Raw genomic sequence first — 6,103 nt, 5'->3', positions numbered from 1 at the left:
AAGGTTTGCTTTAGATGTCTCACCATCCAATGATTGCTCTCCTTTCTTTGTTTCCTAATTACCTGCATTGTTAAGCCAATAGAAAACGCTGGTAGCAGTGTTATTTAACTGTTAAGATTTGGTATGTCTGGGGTTTACCAAGAACTAGATGTGTAATTCTGTGTAGTATATACCTCATTATAGGATTTATAGTGTCTGCTAGATCTCTGGTTCTTTGTTTTCCTATAGCATGGGAATCATTTCTTTTTTGTTTTTTTTTTTTCATTTTAAAATAATTATTTCAGTAGTTGACATTTATTTTCAGCCATTCTTAATAAAAGCTATTTGGAGCAGGTAAATTTACAAAAATCTTAAGAATTAATTGTAACACATTCCAAAATTTTAAGTGCCTTCCTTTGTGCATCATCAAATAAGAGTGCCCTTTTACTTTGAAAAGCTACATGCTCTGAATCTTTGAAGCCTGGTTCTGCTTTTGCTTTTGTTGAACATCGTGTTATTTATTTTACAGTTAATTTTTTCTATAAAAGTGATTTAAGAAGAACTGAAGTGAGCTGTGAAATGTGTGCCTCTAGCCCTCTTGCACCTCACAATCTTTATCCTGGGGGAAACTGATAAGAAGCACCAGTGCCCTAGCTTGCTGATAATATTTCCTGAAGTATTAGATCAGGTGATTAGGGCTTGCCATTTCAGAATAGTTTGACATCGGACCCCTACTGTGGGCCACCTTTGGTAATCTGTTTCCTAGGATGAGATTTTGAAGTCATTGAAGAAAGGCCCTCAGTCCCCAACTTTGTTTCCTATTCCTTTGGAAAGCCAATATTCAATTCCCAGTGACTCGCATCAAAATGCCATAAGTACCTCCAGACCCCTACAGTGGGAGAGAACCAATTGCCCTGTTTGGCAAGGGAATCAAAACTATTGCAAACAATAGCAGTAACAGGCCTGAAGTAGTTGCAGTGAGAGCCAAGTTGAAACTACCTGTGATAGCTGTTTGGTTGCTCCAAGCAAAAAGGCATCACCAGGTTCTACTTCACAGCCCCTCCCCACTCTTAGAATTAGAGAAAAGGAGATTACATGAATTGAGGCTAAACTTAATTCCCAAAGCTATTACCTCTATAAAAGATTTGTTTCATTCTTGCCTGTCATGCAGGAGACCCAGGTTCAATTCCCAGTCCATGCACTTTGCAAAAAAACAAAAATTCAACAAATGGTACTGCAATAATGGGATACTCATGGAAAAATAGTGAAATGTGACCCTACCATACAGCATACAAAAAAAAAGATTTGTTTTATCCCTAGCTGAGTCTTCAGTTCTTTCCGGATTGTACTAGATGTGTTTCTTGCTAAAAATTTTAACTTGCTCATCAATAGCATGTAGGATTTAACAACCTGAAGTTTTTAGAATAAAAAAGCCTGAAGTTCCCCCCCACCCCAAACCAGAAAATTGTCTCCTGTTGATTTGCCCTCCTACCATCCCTAACTAGCTCTTAGTTGGGGGTCGGGACAAAAGGGTCAGGTTCAGAAGCTGCAGGGTAAACTTATTATTGGTTGCATCCCTCTCACAAAGAAAGCTTTGCACTACTGCCCCACTAGAGTCCCTTGAGAGAGAAAATGTTTATTTGTGAAAATAACCATCGTATTAGGTCAGAAATGAAGCTCGATTCCTACCCTTGCTTAGTCTGTACCTACGGTCCTCAGATAAATGATTCTTCTGTTCCCTTTACTGATTGGCTTCCTGAAGCCCTGGGCCAAGGTTTCTTCTTCCACCTTTGGTGTTCTCTTTCCCTGCTTTTTTTGTTTGTTTGTTTTTTTATCGTGAAATATATATACACACACAATTTTCAAAGTACATTTTTACAAGTAATTACGGAACAGATTTCAAAGTTTGGTGTGGGATCCTATTCACAACTTCAGGTTCTTCTAGTTGCTCCAAAACACTCAAATATCAATATAGTGATCCAGCAGTCATATTCATTTGTTAACTCCTATCATTCTCTGTTATAGCTCCTCCTTTGAACCTTCCAGTCTTCAGGGGTCTTTGGGCTATTTCCATACTAACCTTTTCATATTGAAAAAGGTTATCAACAATATGAGATTAAGGATGAGATTAATTGATGCTGTTGAAGAGAGTGGCCCGTCTGGGTTTAAGGACTTATCTGGCCTAGAAACCTTGTGAATGTTAGGGATTTCTAGAAAGTAAACTTAGTGCATGAAAGTTTTGTAGAATTTCAGAGCCCTAGGTGTTCTTTAAGGTTAACAGGAATGATGTTGTTTGGGGTTTGGCACACCATTCTTGCCCTGCTTTTGCAGGGGATTTTATTTGTCTGCGACCAGCACTTTTGCAACCAGTACATAAGATGGGGTCCTTTTTAGGGATGCCAAAGTATCCTTAACCTGAACATATGGTAATGAGGTCACTCAGGTTGTCTTGCTGCCCTCCTCTAGCTACAGATGGGAGAAGGGAGGTTTAGATTTAACACAGCCACGGGATAGGCACTGAAGCTAATTCACCCCTAGTTTCTAGGCCTAGGATTGACCAGTTGTGTACCCATTAGTCATTCACGACCTTTTCCCAACTCCTGACTCTGGTAAGGTTGTTGAAAGAGGCTCAGCCTTTTGCAAATGATTACCCAGAAGCACATTCAAGTGGTCTCTCTATAACCATTCATTAGCTCCTGGGCACTGCAGCTTGCCTCTTGAAACAAGTGGCTTTTGTCATGATAGTGATGGTTTAAGGCCAGCAGTGCTATTGATACTTCATGTTTTGCTTGTTCATCATGTTTTGAGGCTTGTTTTTCTTACAAGTTTTTTTTTTTTTTTGCCAGTCTGAAACTCCTAGTATAAGAACAAAGCAAATTCTGCTCCAAATTATGACAGATAAGTTTGACGTTCCATACCAACTTGGTTCAAGCGTGCCTTCTCAATCTTTTTCAAAATTTTCGAGGACAACTGCAGTACAGCTATGATCTTTTTGTGTGTGTATGCTGTATGACAAAGTCGCATTTCATTCCTTTTTCCATGTGAGTATCCCATTATTGCATAGAGCTATGATCTTAACAGGCATATTCAAAGCACTTAATTATGAAGTGCATGTGGGTTTTCCAGGCTGTGAGTAGTACGTGTTATACTTTGTATCTTGCCATTATTTCTCAGGTTGGTCTTCTGGTGTATTTCTTCTGGGACAGATGTTGTTAGCAGCCTCAGATGGTCTATACTGTTAAGAGAAACTTGTGTAGAACCTGCATTTTCATGAATAATTGTATGTGTAAGTAAGGTTAGATTTTTAATAAGGCCCCATGTTATGAGAGGTAAGGTCAGTTGTCAAATCTGAAGGAAATTCTCATGTAAAGTCAGTTTCTGAAAGTTTGTCATAAGCCTGATGTTTTAGTTTACTAAAGCTGCCACAATGCAATATACCAGAAATGGACTGGCTTTTACAAAAGGGATTATTTTATTTTTTTTCACAAATGGCACGATAGTTTATTTTTAAAAATCGTTCTATACTGGTGGTAATTACCAGCACACGCATCATGATGGCTTTTCTCTTGGGTATTAACATTGCAACATTGTTGTGTCCTGAAACACTCCAATAGGACCAAGAACATTTGAGAAATAAAGATCTTAGATGAGAAGGAAGACTAAGAATTCTGCGGTACAAAATTAATTGAAACCCCTTATGAATCTGTGGCATTATCATGTAATATAGTTAGGGGAAAAAAAGATTCTCTTAGAAGTAGACAACATGAACTTCTCCTTCCTTGTACTTAAATCTTTAGCTTTTATAATTTAAGCTATGTCCACCTTGGCTAAAGCACAATCATACAAGACCTCAAATAGTTTACATGCTACCATTGCACAAGCTTAGTGATTTTCTTTAAAAATAACCCTCAAACCACCATCAAAATAGACAAGTGAATTTGCAATGCATAGTGTTTATTTGTTACAAAGGGGATTTATTAAGTTGCAAATTTACAGTTCTAAGGCATTGAAAATATCCGTATTAAGGCATCAACAAGAGTATAACTTCACTCAAGAATGGCCAATTCCTGTCTGGGGTTTCTGTCACATGAGAAGGCACATGGCAATGTCTGCTGGTCCTTTGTTCCCGACTTTTCGTTTGCTTTGAACTCCTGGTTCCAGTGACCTCTCTAAGCCTCTGTCTCCAAGCATCTCCAAATCTGAATAGGCAAGTATCTGTATCTGTTCTAAACTCTTTCTTCCTGAGCTCTCTTAAAGACTCCAATAAACTAATTAAATCCACCTTGAATGGGCAGAGTCACATTTCACTCTAATCTAAAGGTCATACCCACAATTCAGTGTGTCACATCTCTATGGAAACAACCTAATCAAGAGGTCCCAGCCAACGATATTGGATCAGGATTAAAAGAACATAGCTGTCCCCACAAGATTGGATTGGGATTAAACCTGAAATCTTTCTTCATCTAGAATTTGCTAATCCACACATCACACAGTCTACCTAAAAGTAGCTGATGAAGTAATTCAGAAATATATTTTTTTAACATTTTTCTTTATTGTGAAATATATGTACACGAAAGCAATAAATTTCCTGTACATTTTAGCAAGTAGTTACAGAACAGATTTCTTTTTCAACCTTCTAAATTTATTTTAACCTTTGTTCCCCCTATTATTTGTTTATTTTTAATCAATATTTTTTACTCATTTGTCCATAATGTAGAGTAAAGGAGCATCTGACACACGGTTTTCACAATCACACAGTCACATTGCAAAAGCTATATCATTATACATCATCTTCAAGAAACATGGTTACTGGAAAACGGCTCTAATGTTTCAGGCACTTCCCTATAGCCACTCAGCAATACACCATAAACTAAAAAGGGGATATCGATATAATGTGTAAGAATAACCTCCAGGATAACCTCTCGACTCTGAAATCTGCCACTGAAACTTAATTTTGTTTCATTTCTCTCTTCACCATTTTGGTCAAGAAGGTTTTCTCAATCCCCTGATGCTGAGTCCCAGCTCATTCTAGGATTTCTGTCCCACGTTGCCAGAGAGGTTTACCTCCCTCGGAGTCATGTCCACATAGAGAGGGGGAGAGCAGTGAGTTTGCTTCTCTGGCTGAGAGAGAGAGGCCACATCTGAGTAACAAAAGAGGTTTATTGGGGGTGGCTCTTAGGCCTCATTTTAAGTAACTTTAGCCTATCCTTTGCGGGGATAAGTTTCATATGAACAAACCCAAGATTGAGGACTTGGCCTATTGACTTGGTTGTCCCTACTGCTTGTGAGAATATCAGGAATTCTCCAAATGGGAAGGTTGAATTTTCTGCCTTTCTCACCATTTCCCCAAGGGGACTTTGCAAATACTTCTTTGTTCATTGTTCGAATCACTCTGGGATTTATTGGGGAATCAGACTGGACAAACCTACAAAATCTCATGCCCTATTCAAGATTCTGTGTACTTATGGTATTCAACTAAACTGTCCGTATATACTAAATTAGGAAATGCACTACTCAAAATGTAAATTTCATACCAAATAAATATTTCTTGCTTTAGTCTCACACAGAAACTGAAGTTTTAAAATATAATTACCATCTATTTTCATACCCTGCAATATTGACATTCCTTCGTTCTTCCTCTTGAAAAAACATTTTTTTAATTTGTACATTTAGTCACTATTGTACACTCTAGGTATTCCTAGATTATACCATCTCAGTCTTTATTGTTTATATTTCCTTCTGGTTTCATATGTGCCCCCAGCCCTCCTCCCTCTATCATTCTCACATTTAGCTTCATTTGGTGTACTTACATCATTGTGCTACAATCAGGTAGTATTTGTGCTGTCCATTTCTGAGTTTTTACAATCAGTCCTCTTGCACAATCTGTATCCCTTCAGCTCCAATTACCCAATATCTACCCTATTTCTATCTCCTGATTACCTCTGTTCTTAACTGAAATTCTCCAAGTTCATTCATTCATGTTAGTTCATATCAGTGAGACCATACAGAATTTGTCCTTTTATTTCTGGCTAATTCATTCAGCATAACATCTTCAAGGTCCATCCACGTTGTTACATGCTTCGTGACTTTATTCCGTTTTACAACTGTGTAATACTCCATGGTA

The sequence above is a fragment of the Tamandua tetradactyla genome, chromosome X (assembly GCF_023851605.1).
Source record: "Tamandua tetradactyla isolate mTamTet1 chromosome X, mTamTet1.pri, whole genome shotgun sequence".
NCBI lineage: Eukaryota > Metazoa > Chordata > Mammalia > Pilosa > Myrmecophagidae > Tamandua > Tamandua tetradactyla.
This window is presented reverse-complemented; position numbering follows the sequence as displayed.